Source organism: Scyliorhinus canicula, chromosome 14 (genome assembly GCF_902713615.1).
Source record: "Scyliorhinus canicula chromosome 14, sScyCan1.1, whole genome shotgun sequence".
NCBI classification, from domain to species: Eukaryota; Metazoa; Chordata; class Chondrichthyes; order Carcharhiniformes; family Scyliorhinidae; genus Scyliorhinus; species Scyliorhinus canicula.
Window position 1 is genome coordinate 29,210,244 of NC_052159.1, and position 14,227 is coordinate 29,224,470.

At 43.4% G+C, this 14,227-nt stretch overlaps 1 protein-coding gene across 5 annotated transcripts in view; it reads left to right on the forward strand.

Moving 5' to 3' along the window:
* Positions 1 to 215: 215 nt before the first annotated feature.
* fam168a (family with sequence similarity 168 member A) overlaps positions 216 to 14,227 on the forward strand; it is a 129,655-nt gene continuing 115,643 nt past the window's right edge. For 4 of the 5 annotated variants that reach the window (XM_038817895.1, XM_038817898.1, XM_038817896.1 and 1 more), the window contains exon 1: positions 216 to 336. The gene's annotated coding sequence lies outside the window, so the exon portion shown is untranslated. The remainder of the gene's footprint in view (positions 337 to 14,227) is intronic. The other variant, XM_038817897.1, reaches the window with a different exon arrangement.

Consider the following 14,227-nt stretch of genomic DNA (forward strand, 5'->3'; position numbering starts at 1 on the left):
TTCTGGGCCCTTTCAATTTGTCCCTCAGTTCCTTTCTGTTATTCTATTGAGTTGGCGGCCTCACCCGCCTGCGAAAAAGAAAGGTCCAGCTTCACCTTCCAGGGCGTCTGAAGGGGTGAGCGACGGTTGGAGGGCAGGCAGACCGAGCCGGGGGCAGGGTGTCGGTCTGCGTCATGACGCAGAGGAGGGGGCGGGGTAGGAAGTGAAGTCATGACGTTCCCTCCCCCTCCCTCTAGTTGAGGGTTCGGTTTGCGAAGGAAGCTTGAGCGGAACGGAGAGAGATAGAGCAATACACACAGCAGGCAGGGAGGGAGGTGCTCGGTACGGTACTTGCTGGTAAGCGGCACCTTTTATCCCCCCTCCCCCTATCCGCACAAATTCCAGCATCGACAAAAAACATGTTTTAGAAAATCCATATTAAACTCGGGGCCCGCGAGGGGGGGTTAGAAATAAAAGGGATTTCTCTTAAAATGGACGTTTTGTTTTGTGTGTGACTGCTGAGTGAAATTTTCGGCTTGGTTGCGGCAGGGCTGATTCTTTCCACACACCCCCCTCTCTCTCTCTCCTCCCTCCTTTCTTCCAACTTGACCAATTAATTAGTCGTGTGGGGGTGGGTGGAAGGGAAGGGCGACGGAGATTTATTTGTTTGTTGAAGGGGGCTGGTGGGGTTGTTCCCGTGAGGAGGGAGGGGAGGGGGGTGGAATAACTAATAAAAAAACATGGAGGTTTGGCGTTGGCTGAGTTTGGCTGGCGCAGGAGCTTTCCTTTGCTCACTGACTCTCACTCCCAGAGAGGAGATGAAGAGCTTTCTCTACCTCAGGAATGCAGCCAGGCGCGGAAACGTCCACATTTTAATTTTTTTCCAAAAGGAAAAGCGTCGGGATTTTAACTTTTTAAATCTACTAACTGATTAAAAAAAAATTTTTTTTAACGTTGCGCTCTCTGAGAATTCAACTTTCATTTTTTCCCCCGAAAATACATTCCACTCAGTTCAGACAGTGGTGATTTCTCTCTCCACTACAGTACATGTTCTTCTCGCCACCTCCTCACCCTCTTCCCTCTAACCCCTCGCCCCCCCCCCCCCCCCCCCCCCCCCCCCCCCCCGCCCTTTCTCTCTCTGGCAAGTCCAACAAGAGGGGATAGTTGTACATTTTTTTGTTTTATTTTAAAATGGACGTTGTTAGCTTACTTACAGACGCATGGTTGCATCTAATTAAAGTAAAAGAGATTCCCCACCAATTCCACCGTCGATGAATGAATGCTGATGCATCGAGTCGGCCAGTTTGTTGGAATTGCTTTTTCTTTTGTGATTAGCGAGGATATTTTCTTTTGGTCCGCAGTTACCCTCTCCCCGCTTAAAAAAAAACTACAAATGTGAAAATGGTCGGGAGCGTTCTGCTAAGACCGAGCTGCAGATGCGTAACCATGTTTTTATTTAAAAAAAAGAACATGTTGTCATTTCTAACGTTAATGTTATTACATATAATATAAAATCTTGTGAATTGATTGTAGAAGGGTGCCAAGCACTTTCTAAATTCTAATTTCTGCTGTGTTTGGCAGCGTAATACGAATGCTCAAAATGGACGGGCTATGGCTGCTGTTTGTAAGAACTGAAAGGCATTAAAATCTGATCGTTTTATGAACGATATCAATTATATTTTTGTGCGTCTGCCATTTGGTGCATTTAGTACTTTCCCTCTAATTTGTCCCATTTTTGGACATTTGAAAAAGCTTTCAAAAACTCGAGGGACAGTTTGCATTGATCTTTCGATTGTCTCCTGTGTCTAAAAATTCCTTCAGTTTTTTTTCACCCTTTTTTCTCTGATGCAACTGCGTTAACTCGCGTCAATCCGTTTTGTCTGTATCTATACATGCATCGAAATGACATGAGTTTGCCCCTAGTTTCTATTGTGTCGATGCAAACTCGTTTCAATATAAGCAAATTGACTTGGAATTTTGTTTTGGTCAGCGGAGGTTACTTTCCCCCTGGTATTGGTGTGCTTTACATTCACGTCAAAATCATCACCAGCTATGGGGTGCAAGCAATATCGCTGTCGGGCACATTTGGCACACTTATGCAATTTTTTTTTTGCTTGTGTTGTATTTTTGCCATGGCTTTAATAAATGCTCTCACTTATTGATTCAGTATTTGAGTTGTATGCCAAACTGATATTTTATTGAATACAAGTGAAGCTGTTCGCTTCAATAAATATTTTTTTTGCTGCTGCTGCTTTCCTTGAATCAATTAGTAGATTTTATTTTCAGCATACAACTTGCAAATCTGCCTTTGCATTCAGGTGGTTTGTTTTGGTCAGCTTGTCTAATTTTGTAAACATCTGATTAAATATATTAATTACAGCATGAAATTGTAGTTTGCCAACTCTCAGTAGCTTGGCTTTTTTATGATGGGAAGAAGAGGCATGCTGATGGAACAGACTGATGCATTCAGATAGAACCTCCGTACACTACCAGCATTCTGAGATGTTGTGTTGCACTCGTAAATTCTGTCTATATTCTCTCACTTCATCTAATTGTTGCAATTGGTACATTGCTTAATCTGTAATGCATTGAATTTTTTTCAAGGTATGCGGTATATTTAATTTCCCTTAAGCATTTTACACCATGAGTTAGAAGAGGAGAATGGTCAATATTGCACTCCCCAACAGTATTGCACTCTCCTACAGCATTAAATTTGCTCACAGAATCAGAATTCTTTTTTTAAGTAATAGTTTTCATTTTTGCTGCAGGGCTATCTGGCACAATTTAGCATGTTGAAAACCTAACTTTTGAATCTAACTCTTTAGGACCACAGGTCAGACAATTGGTATGGATGGTCTCTGATTAAAGGCCAGTAGAACAAAAACAGTCAGATTTTCTTTCTTGGCATGTCCTAGGATTAGCTTGACATTGCTGTTGCTCTGAACTGGATTTTCTGACCTACGTGGTTGAGATTCCATATCAAGAATGGGAGTGTTAGGTTGAATCTCGAGTTTTGACCGGGAAGAGAATCTGAACTAGATTAATTGAGAACTCCCGTTATACTGTGAATGATGTTTGTTTTGAAATTGGTGAAATGTAATAATATGCCTAGTTTTGTGAAGGAGTGTTTGTCTGCTCCGTTATCTACATTATTTTAAAATTCTGATGCCATCCCCAACTGATAATATCTAAAAAATATTTTACAGCTCTTAATCAACAAACTACTTCCAAGTTAGAGGAAAAGTTAGCATTATTGCCTTCATTCCATAAGTAATGCAGTGTTTTTAAAAATAAATATTTTTTATTGGGTTTTTGAACAAAGTATATTTACCGTGATGTACACAGGATAAGAGACATGTAATGCAGTGTTAAGTGTAGATTGGTAAAGTTGAATGTGTGTGCTCTGCATCCAGCACTACGTAAGCAAAGAATTAAAATTGGATGGGTACCACTATGGATAAAAGCAAAATCCACAACAAAATTGATTATTATTATGGGAAATCATTGTAATTTGTATTTCAATATCTAAATATTGGGATAGGTATATACCGCAAGGCAAGAATTATAGCTGGGGGAAAGGCAATTATGATGCTATTCGGCAAGATTTAGGAGGTATAGGATGGGGAAGGAAACTGCAGGGGATGGGTACAATCGAAATGTGGAGCTTTTTCAAGGAACAGCTACTGCGTGTCCTTGATAAGTATGTACCTGTCAGGCAGGGAGGAAGTTGTCGAGCAAGGGAGCCGTGGTTTACTAAGGAAGTTGAAGCACTTGTCAAGAGGAAGAAGAAGGCTTATGTTAGGATGAGACATGAAGGCTCAGTTAGGGCACTTGAGAGTTACAAGTTAGCCAGGAAGGACCTAAAGGGAGAGTTAAGAAGAGCGAGGAGAGGACACGAAAAGTCGTTGGCGGATAGGATCAAGGAAAACCCTAAGGCTTTCTATAGGTATATCAGGAACAAAAGAATGACTCGAGTAAGATTAGGGCCAATCAAGGATAGTAGTGGAAAGTTGTGTGTGGAATCAGAGGATATAGGGGAAGTATTAAATGGATATTTTTCGTCAGTGTTTACACTGGAGAAAGACAATGTTGTCGAGGAGAACACTCAGGTTCAGTCGACCAGGCTAGATGGAATTGAGGTTCAAAAGGAGGAGGTGTTAGCAATTTTAGAAAATGTCAAAATAGATAAGTCCCCTGGGCCAGATGGGATTTATCCTAGGATTCTCTGGGAAGCCAGGGAGGAGATTGCAGAGCCTTTGTCCTTGATATTTATGTCGTCTTTGTCGACAGGAATAGTGCCGGAAGACTGGAGGATAGCAAATGTTGTCCCCTTGTTCAAGAAGGGGAGTAGAGACAACCCTGGTAATTATAGACCTGTGAGCCTTACTTCGGTTGTGGGTAAAATGTTGGAAAAGGTTATAAGAGATAGGGTTTATAATCATCTTGAAAAGAACAAGTTGATTAGCGATACTCAACACGGTTTTGTGAAGGGTAGGTCATGTCTCACAAACCTTATTGAGTTTTTTGAGAAGGTGACCAAACAGGTGGATCAGGGTAAAGCTGTTGATGTGGTGTATATGGATTTCAGTAAGGCGTTTGATAAGGTTCCCCACGGTAGGCTATTGCAGAAAATAAGGAAGTATGGAATTGAAGGTGATTTAGCGGTTTGGATCAGTAATTGGCTAGCTGAAAGAAGACAGAGGGTGGTGGTTGATGGCAAATGTTCATCCTGGAGTTCAGTTACTAGTGGTGTACCGCAAGGATCTGTTTTGGGGCCACTGCTGTTTGTCATTTTATAAATGACCTGGAAGAGGGTGTAGAAGGATGGGTTAGTAAATTTGCAGATGACACGAAGGTCGGTGGAGTTGTGGATAGTGCTGAAGGATGTTATAGGATACAGAGGGACATAGATAAGCTGCAGAGCTGGGCTGAGAGGTGGCAGATGGAGTTTAATGCGGAAAAGTGTGAGGTGGTTCACTTTGGAAGGAGTAACAGGAATGCAGAGTACTGGGCTAATGGCAAGATTCTTGGTAGTGTAGATGAACAGAGAGATCTCGGCATCCAGGTACATAAATCCTTGAAAGTTGCCACCCAGGTTAATAGGGCTGTTAAGAAGGCATATGGTGTGCTAGCCTTTATAAGCAGGGGGATTGAGTTTCGGAACCACAGGGTCATGCTGCAGCTGTACATAACTCTGGTGCGGCCACACCTGGAGTACTGCGTGCAGTTCTGGTCACCACATTATAGGAAGGATGTGGAAGCTTTGGAAAGGGTTCAGAGGAGATTTACTAGGATGTTGCCTGGTATGGAGGGAAGGTCTTACGAGGAAAGGCTCAGGGAATTGAGGTTGTTTTCGTTAGAGAGGAGAAGGCTGAGAGGTGACTTAATAGAGACATATAAGATAGTCAGAGGGTTAGATAGGGTGGACAGTGAGAGTCTTTTTCCTCGGATGGTGATGACCAACACGAGGGGACATAGCTTTAAATTGAGGGGTGGTAGATATAGGACAGATGTCAGAGGCAGTTTCTTTACTCGGAGAGTAGTAGGGGTGTGGAACGCCCTGCCTGCAACAGTAGTAGACTCGCCAACTTTAAGGGCATTTAAGTGGTCACTGGATAGACATATGGATGAAAATGGAATAGTGTCGGTCAGATAGGCTTCAGATGGTTTCACAGGTCGGCGCAACATCGAGGGCCGAAGGGCCCGTACTGCGCTGTAGTGTTCTATGTTCTATGTTCTATAACATTTTGATTACTTGATCAGATACTACAAAATGAAAATACACTCCAGTTCCCCCATCAGATTTGTAGGCTGAATCGCTCATTTTGACGGTGCTACCCAGTACTATTTGCTATGGGCTGTGCCTAGAGTTACTGGAGTGACCTTCCCAAATTACCTGTTTAGTGGGGAGTGGTTAAATTCTGTTTGTACACACGTGTGTTTGTGTGTATGTATGTAAATTGACGTGCTGCCTCATCAAATTTTATTACAAATAATTTCATAACTACAGAAACTGTAGCATTCTTTTTTTTTACCCTTTAACTAGTCGAAACCTGTATTACGGGGTCATAGTTTGATTGTGAAACTTGACCGTAATTTGTTCTCAATACAGGTGTGTTCTTATGAGACTTTATTATCTGAATGTTTTGGGACAGTTGCTGTCTGCTTTAATCCAGTACTCAAACTGATGGGAAAAAAATGTGACACTGTTTTGAGAAAATAGTTGTCTTCTGCAGGTCAGGAAGTTCTAAATCAAATGAGATGAAATTTAACTTTACTGATGTGTTGGGCATCTTTCATAATAGCCTACCTGAGAACTTGTTTCAATATTATCCATATGGATCAAAAACAGCCGAGGCCCAACATTATTGTTGAAGTTACAGATGCTTAATGAATAAATCCAGGCAAGAGTAGGACCATGTTTCTTCGTGTCTTGTTATGGGCCAGGGTTTAGAGAACCCCAAAGTGTATCAAGGAGTTCACCTGGCCCACAACTTTTACTAGATTGTGGTATGGGGCGCACACGGCCCACTCTACAGGTGTGGTACAGCAGAAATGGAAAAAGTATTTTTTAAAGCAAAACAATGTTTATTCTATGAGCTCAAGTTAACCTTTTTAAAACAAACAGTGAACATCTCAGCAACCGCAAATTCAAATACAACCCCAGAGAATCTGAGGTGTACGCTTCACAGTGCAAACAGGTGAATCGTCTCAACAGAGTGCGTGTGTAGTCAATTGATACCAAAGTACTAGGATCTCACTACTCCCCTTAATATTGGGTAAGTACCAAATGTTGAACTCCACTGTTATTCTTCTATATCAGTTTGGTATCAGCGGTTAGGTTCCTGCCCCATTACAATAAGAAGCATCCCCAACTAAAGTTTCTTGGGCATCCTTGTGACTTGGTGCACTATCCCTCCATCCTCTTCTCAATTTTGCTGCAGCCTTTTACTGAGTTGGACACATTCTCCCAGCTTGGGGCCACTCCTGCTTCCTTACACTCTTATCCAGTTATAGCCTGACTATAGGCCAGGAAGAGTGCAAGGGTCCTGCATGTCTCCGAGCGGCTGCAGGAAATTCTAATGGGGGGGGAGAGGGTGAACAGCCAGCTGTCGTGGTGCACATAGGCACTAACGTTACGGGGGGGGAAACGGATGAGGGGCTACATGCTGAATTTAGGGAGTTAGGAGATAAACTTAAAAAGTAGGACCTCAAAGGTAGTAATTTCAGCATTGCTACCAGTGCCACATGCTAGTCAGAGTAAGAATTATAGGATAGGCAGAATGAATGCATGGCTTGAGTGCTGGCGCAGGAGGGAGGGGGTTCAGATTTTTGGAACATTGGAACCGGTTCTGGGAGAGGTGGGACCATTACAAATCGGGCAGTCTACACCTGGGCAGGACTAGAACCAATATCCCAGGAGGGTTGTTTGTTGGTGCTGTTGGGGAGGGTTTAAACTAATGTGGCAGGGGGGTGGGAATCAATGCAGGAAGTCGGAGGGTGGTAAAGAGGGGTCAGAAACAAAAGCTAGTAAAAGTGGAAGACAGAAACAGATTGAACTGCCTAGTATGGGGGGGGGGGGGGGGGGGGGGGGTTGGGAATCAGAGCAGTAGATCAGCGGGAGAAATAACTGAGGGAGGGCTACAGACTAAGGCCAGTAAGATTAAGGGGAAGAACAGGTGGGGAGTGGTTGGTCAACGCAACGGGGCTGGTGGGCTGAAGTGCATTAGTTTCAATGCGAGGAGTATTTCAGGTAAAACAGATTAATTTAAGAGCTTGGATTAGCACGTGGAATTATGATGTTGCTATTACAGAAAATTAATTGAAAGAGTGACAGGATTGGAAACTAAAACATTCCAGCATTTAGATGCTTCAGGCAGGATAGAGGGGGATGCATTATTGGTTAAATGAAAATCGCTTATTGTCACGAGTAGGCTTCAATGAAGTTACTGTGAAAAGCCCCTAGTCGCCACATTCCGGCGCCTGTCCGGGGAGGCTGGTACGGGAATCGAACCGTGCTGCTGGCCTGCTTGGTCTGCTTTAAAAGCCAGCGATGTAGCTCAGTGAGCTAAACCAGCCCCATCTGTGCTGAGGGAGAACACCTTGGAGGGTTCAAGCAGCGAGGCAATCTAGGTGGAGCTCAGGAGTAGGAAGGGTGCTGTCACAATCTTTTGTTTTTATAAATTTAGAGTACTCAATTAATTTTTTCCAATTAAGGGGTAATTTAGCGTGGCCAATCCACCTAGCCTGAACATCTTTGTGTTGTGGGGGCGAAACCCACGCGAACACGGGGAGAATGTTCAAACTCCACACGGACAGTGACCCAGAGTCAGGATTGAACCTGGGACCTCGGCGCCATGAGGTTGCAGGGCTCACCCACTGCGCCACCGTGCTGCCCATGCTGTCACAATGTTGGGGTTTACTACAGTCCTAGCAGCCAGCGGGACATGTAGAGGTACACATTGGAAAGATGCATAAATAATAAGGTTGACGTGGTGGGTGATTTTAACTTTCCCTACATTGACTGGGACACACTTACTGCTTGAGGCATGGATGGAGCAGAACTTGTAAGGAGCATCCAGGAGGGTTTCTTGAAACAGTATGTAAATAGCCCAATATGGGAAGGGCCACAGATCTAGTGCTGGGAAATGAACCCGGTCAGGTGATCGAAGTTTCAGCAGGAGATCATTTCGGGAACAGTGATCATAATTCTCCAAGTTTAAAGCTGCTTATGGATAAGGACAAGAGTGGTCCTCAGGTGAAGGTGTTAGCCTGGGGGAAGGCTAATTACAACAGCATTAGGCAGGATCTAGAGAATGTTGACTCCAGGATTTACTCACTAATAAATGGACTTATTTGTGATGGACAGCATGGTTTTGTGAAGGGAAGGTCGGGTCTCACTAATTTGATTTGAGTTTTTTGAGGAAGTGACAAAGATAGATGAGGGAAAGGTAGTAGATGTTGTATACATGGACTTCAGTAAAGCCGTTGACAAGGTATCTCGCGTAGACTGGTACATAAGGTGAAGTCACATGGGATCAGAGGAGAGCTGGCACATTGGGTACAGAACTGGCTTTGGCACAGCAGACAGAGGGCAGCAGTAGAAGGGTGCTTTTCTGAATGGAAGGCTGTGACTAGCGGCGTTCCACAGGGATCAGTTCTGGGGCCTTTGTGGTGTATATAAATGATTTGGAAGAAAATATAACTGGTCTGATTAGTAAGTTCGCAGATGACACAAATTGGTGGAGATGCAGGCAGTGAAGAGGATTGTCAGAGGACAAAGCAGGATATAAACTGATTGGAGTCTTGGGCAGAGAAATGGCAGATGGAGTTTAATCCGGACACTTTGGAATGTCCAATGCGTGTAGGAATTACACGATAAATGGTAGATCGCTTGCGAGTACTGACAGGCAGAGAGATCTCGGCATGCATGTCCATCGATCACTGAAAGTGGCTTGTGGATAAGGTGGTCAAGAAGGCATACGGCATGCTGTCCTTCATCGGTCGCGGCATTGAATATCAAAATTGTCAAGTCTTGTTACAACTGCACAGACCCTTAATAGTCCTCATTTGGAATATTGTGTACAATTGTGGCCACCACAGTACCAGAAGGATGTGGATGCTTTGGAGTGGGTACTGTATAGAAGTGATTTACTAGGATGTTGCCTGGTATGAAGGGCATTAGCTACGAGGAGAGCTTAGATAAACTTGGTCTGTTCTCATGGGAATGATGGAGGTTGAGAGGCAACCTGATAGAAGTTAGTGTGCGGGGAAAAGTTCAGAACAGATGTGTGAGGCAAGTCTTTTTACATAAAGAGTGGTAAATATAATGAACAGGCTGCCTGGGGATGTGGTGGGACCAGGTATGATAGCGGCATTTAAGGGACATCTAGACAAATATATGAATAGGGTGGGAATGGAAGGATATGGACTCGGTAAGTGCAGACGGTTTTCGTTTAGGTAGGTACCATGATCGGTGGAGGCTTGGAGGGCCGAAGGGCCTGTTTTTGTGCTGTATTCTTTGTTTGATTGTGAGCAAAGATTTTGCTTCACATTCCTGGGCTGTTCTCTGGAATTTGCCAATTATCTATTCTTGGCCCCCTCCTTTTCCAAATTTGCATGTTTCCCTTTGGCAACATTACCTAAAACAGGAGTTCATCTTTTGCATATGCTGGCGCACCCATTTCTACCTCTTGACCGCTTTTCGGACTTGATGTTGTCACATTGGCTGATCTCCATTGGATCAGCTGTAGTTTCCTTTAGCTGAACTCTGGAAAGACAGGCCGTAAGTTTTGGTTTCTGCCGCAAACTGTATCTTTAGCACAGAATCCATCCCCTTCCCCACCAACTGTCAAGAATTCTACTGATATGTTTTCAACCTTGAAATCCTATTAAAACCTGAGCCCAACCCCAATATGCTTTCCATTGGAAAAATTACCTCCTTAAAAAACCCCAAGTTTCTTTCCTCAGCCTATCTGCTGCTAAAACCCTCATCGAAGTCTCTACTCCAGACTCAGCCATTCCAATGCTCCACTGTGCATCCTTCTCCATGTCCTATGCTGCACCAACCACTGCTTACCATTATCCCAATCCTTGTTGACTGATCCACATTGACATTTTCCTCTAGCCTAACCCACTCTCCCCAAAAGCTATTTATTTCTCTTCACAGTACCACTGCAGGTTGTTCTACCCTTAAAAAAAAATTAGAATGCCCAGTTATTTTTTCCCCAATTAATGGGCAATTTAGCATAGTCAATCCACCTAACCTGCATATCTTTGGGTTGTGGGGGTGAAACCCATGCAGACACGGGGAGAATGAAAACTCCACACACAGTGACACGGGGCCAGGCTGGAACCCAGGTCCTCAACACTGTAGGCAGCAGTGCTAACCACTGACTAAGTCTAGAGTATATAAGCCACCGTGCCGCCCTTGGGTTGTTCTATTAACCATCTAGGTCCCACCTTCCAGAATTGCCTTTCTACATTATATCTGCTATATATATATATATATATATATATATATGTAAGTGGTGAGGATGGCAAAGTCTACATAGAGATATAGACCGGTTAAGTGAATGGGCAAAAAATTGGCAGATGGGATATAATGTAGGAAAATGTGAAGTTATGCACTTTGGTAAGAAAGATAAAGGAGCTGAATATAAATTAAATGCAGAAAGCTGCAGTACAGGGATTTGGGGGATCTTGTGTATAAATCACAAAATGTAGCATGCGAGTTTGGGTAACAGGGAAGGTAAATTGAAAATGAAAAATGAAAATCGCTTATTGTCACAAGTAGGCTTCGAATGAAGTTACTGTGAAAAGCCCCTAGTCGCCACATTCCGGCGCCTGTTCGGGGAGGCTGGTATGGGAATTGAATGTTGGCGTTTATTTCAAATGGATGAAGTCTAAAAATAGGAAAGGTTTGCTAAAAGCATACAAGGCACTTACTATGAACAGTTTGGTCCCCTTATCTAAGGAAAGATATACTGGCATTGGAGGCAGTCCAGAAAAAGTTCACTAGGTTGACCTGGATAGAGACGGATCATCTTATGAGGCGAGGCCAAGGAGATTGGGAATGTACTCATTGGAGTTTAGAAGAATGAGGGGCAACCTTATTGAGACAGATACAATTCTCAGGGAGCTTAACAGGATAGATATTGAGGTTGGTTCCCCTTGTGGGAGAGTCTAGGACCAGAGGGCACAATCTCAAAGTAAGGAGTTGCCCGTTTAAGACAGGGATGAGGAAGAATATCATTTGAGAGCATAGCGAATCTGGATTTTTTTATTACCGTAGAGCGCTGTGGAGGCTGGGTTATTAAGTATGTTCAAGGCTGAGATAGACATATTTTTAATCAGTAAGGGAATCGGCAGTTATGGTGGGAAAGGGGTGTTGAGGATTATCGGTCATGATCTCATTGAATGGCGGAGCAGTCCTGATGGGCCGAATGTCTTATGGCCTGGACAAAATCTTCTCTTCTCAAAATAATTGACTGCCTCATGTGGCTATGTAACCACTGGTATGAAAGTAACATTTGTACGTCTAACACTCTCAATAGTTTGAATTAATTAAAATCTGTTGAATTTCATATCTTGGTCCCAATACAATTTCTTACCCCTGAGCCCCAATAATGTAGGATTTGAACTCATCCACAGGCCCTGGGCAAATAAACGGGAAGGGCATGTAAAAACTTGTACCAGTTCTGCAGTTTTGTAAAAATGTAGTTGCAAGTCATTAATTATTGTACTTGCCAGAAACTTTCCTTCTGCTTATGGTTCTTATACTAAGGTATCAAGTACTAGAAATTCTTTCTAATCTAGCAGCAAGCAAATAAGTCTGTAAATGCTTGCTCAGTTAAGTTGCTTGCTTTCAGTATTCTAATTCTTTTGCAGAAATGTGTAGGCGCTTTCATATAGCTCGCTCTGGTCTGTCTCTCTCTCTTTCTCCTCCCCCTGACCCCCACCACCACACACACAAAAGGAACAGGCAGGCTTGTAACTGTTGGCAATAGAATTTTTTGAATGTGTGCTGTTTTGGTAAGTTGTAGTTTTTAATGGAACAAGACCATATAAGGGCATGATCAACTCTGCTTGATGAAATCTTGCTCATCCTGATGTTTTGGAGCAAAATTCTAATAAATATTTTCATATTGTTCGTTGAGAAGCTTTCTTACTTGCTTCTTAGAGCAAGGGGCTAGTTTAGCGCACAGGGCTAAATCGCTGGTTTTTAAAGCAGGCCAGCAGCACGGTTCAATTCCCGTACCAGCCTCCCCGAACAGGTGCCAGAATGTGGCGACTAGGGGCTTTTCACAGTAACTTCATTGAAGCCTACTCGTGACAATAAGCGATTTTCATTTCTTGTACTGCGGTACGTTGATAGTTATGCATGAATTCTGGATATTTTCCCAATTGATTTTAGAAAGGATCTGTTTTGTTTGATTGTTTTAAGTTCAGGCAAATGGTAATTTTAAACCATTAAGATTGGCTGTCATTTCCTAATCACTTTGTGGTTGAGTACGGCTTACCAATGAAGAGAAACAGTGGTACAGTTTAGAAATTTGAAGTATTGTGGTATAGTGGCTGTTGATGAGTAGCACTTCACAAATGTTTTGTCATTGTGTAGAAATTCACAGTGGCACAGAAGGAAAGTTGTACCCAACATGTTTGCTCTTGGGCTGATTGTCAAAGCATAGAATAGCACAAGGTTCAGAAATGTTTTATTTCAGGTAGGTTATGGGATAGTTGAGAGGCTATAGTTCGCCTTTAACCTTTTGAAGGTATCAACCTCGGCTTCAGTGGAGCGAACTCACTGTGGAGGCAGATAGGTTGAATACTATTTCTTTCACTTAAGCAGGTAATCTAGAAAGACACTGGATAAAAGCAAATTGCTGCAGATGCTGGAATCTGAAATGAATGAGAAAATGCTGGAAAATCTCAGCAGGTCTGGCAGCATCTGAAGGGAAAGAAAAGAGCTAATGTTTCGACAACAGACAAAGTGGGAAATATTTATACTGTGGAGTGAGAATGAAAAATAAGTCATAGCTACAAAAACCCAGGGAAACGGGGTGCTAATAGCCACAGAAACCAAGGGGAAAGAGTGCTAATGGCAGTACCCAGAGAGAACAAAAGGTGTGAGAGGCCAAACAGCAGATACACTAACAGAGGGTGAACTGTGACAGATGGAGATGTGGGGGGAGGGGAAGCGAAGGGGTAAGGGAAGGTGGATAAGATTATATAATAAGGATTAGAGGGCAGCACGGTAGCACAAGGATAGCACTGGCTTCACAGTGCCAGGGTCCCAGGTTCGATTCCCCGCTGGGTCACTGTCTGCACGTTCTCCCCGTGTCTGCGTGGGTTTCCTCCGGGTACTCCGGATTCCTCCCACAGTCTAAAGACGTGCATGTTAGGTGGATTGGCCATGCTATATTGCCTGTGTCCGAAAAAGGTTTGGAGGGGTTATTGGGTTACGGGGATAGGGTGGGAGTGAGGGCTTAAATGGGTCGGTGCAGACTCGATGGGCCGAATGGCCTCTTTCTGCACTGTATGTTCTATGTTCTAAGATGGGGCAGGGGGTTAAATATATATTAAAGAAAGAAATGGTAAGAGACCGTTGAAACGAATGGGATGAAATAGTGAGGTGGGGTAGAGCTGATCACCTGAATTTGTTGAATTCGATGTGTGCCTAACCGGAAGATGAGATGTTGTTCCTCCTCTGCATTGAGCTTCACTGGAACATTGCAGCAGACCAAGG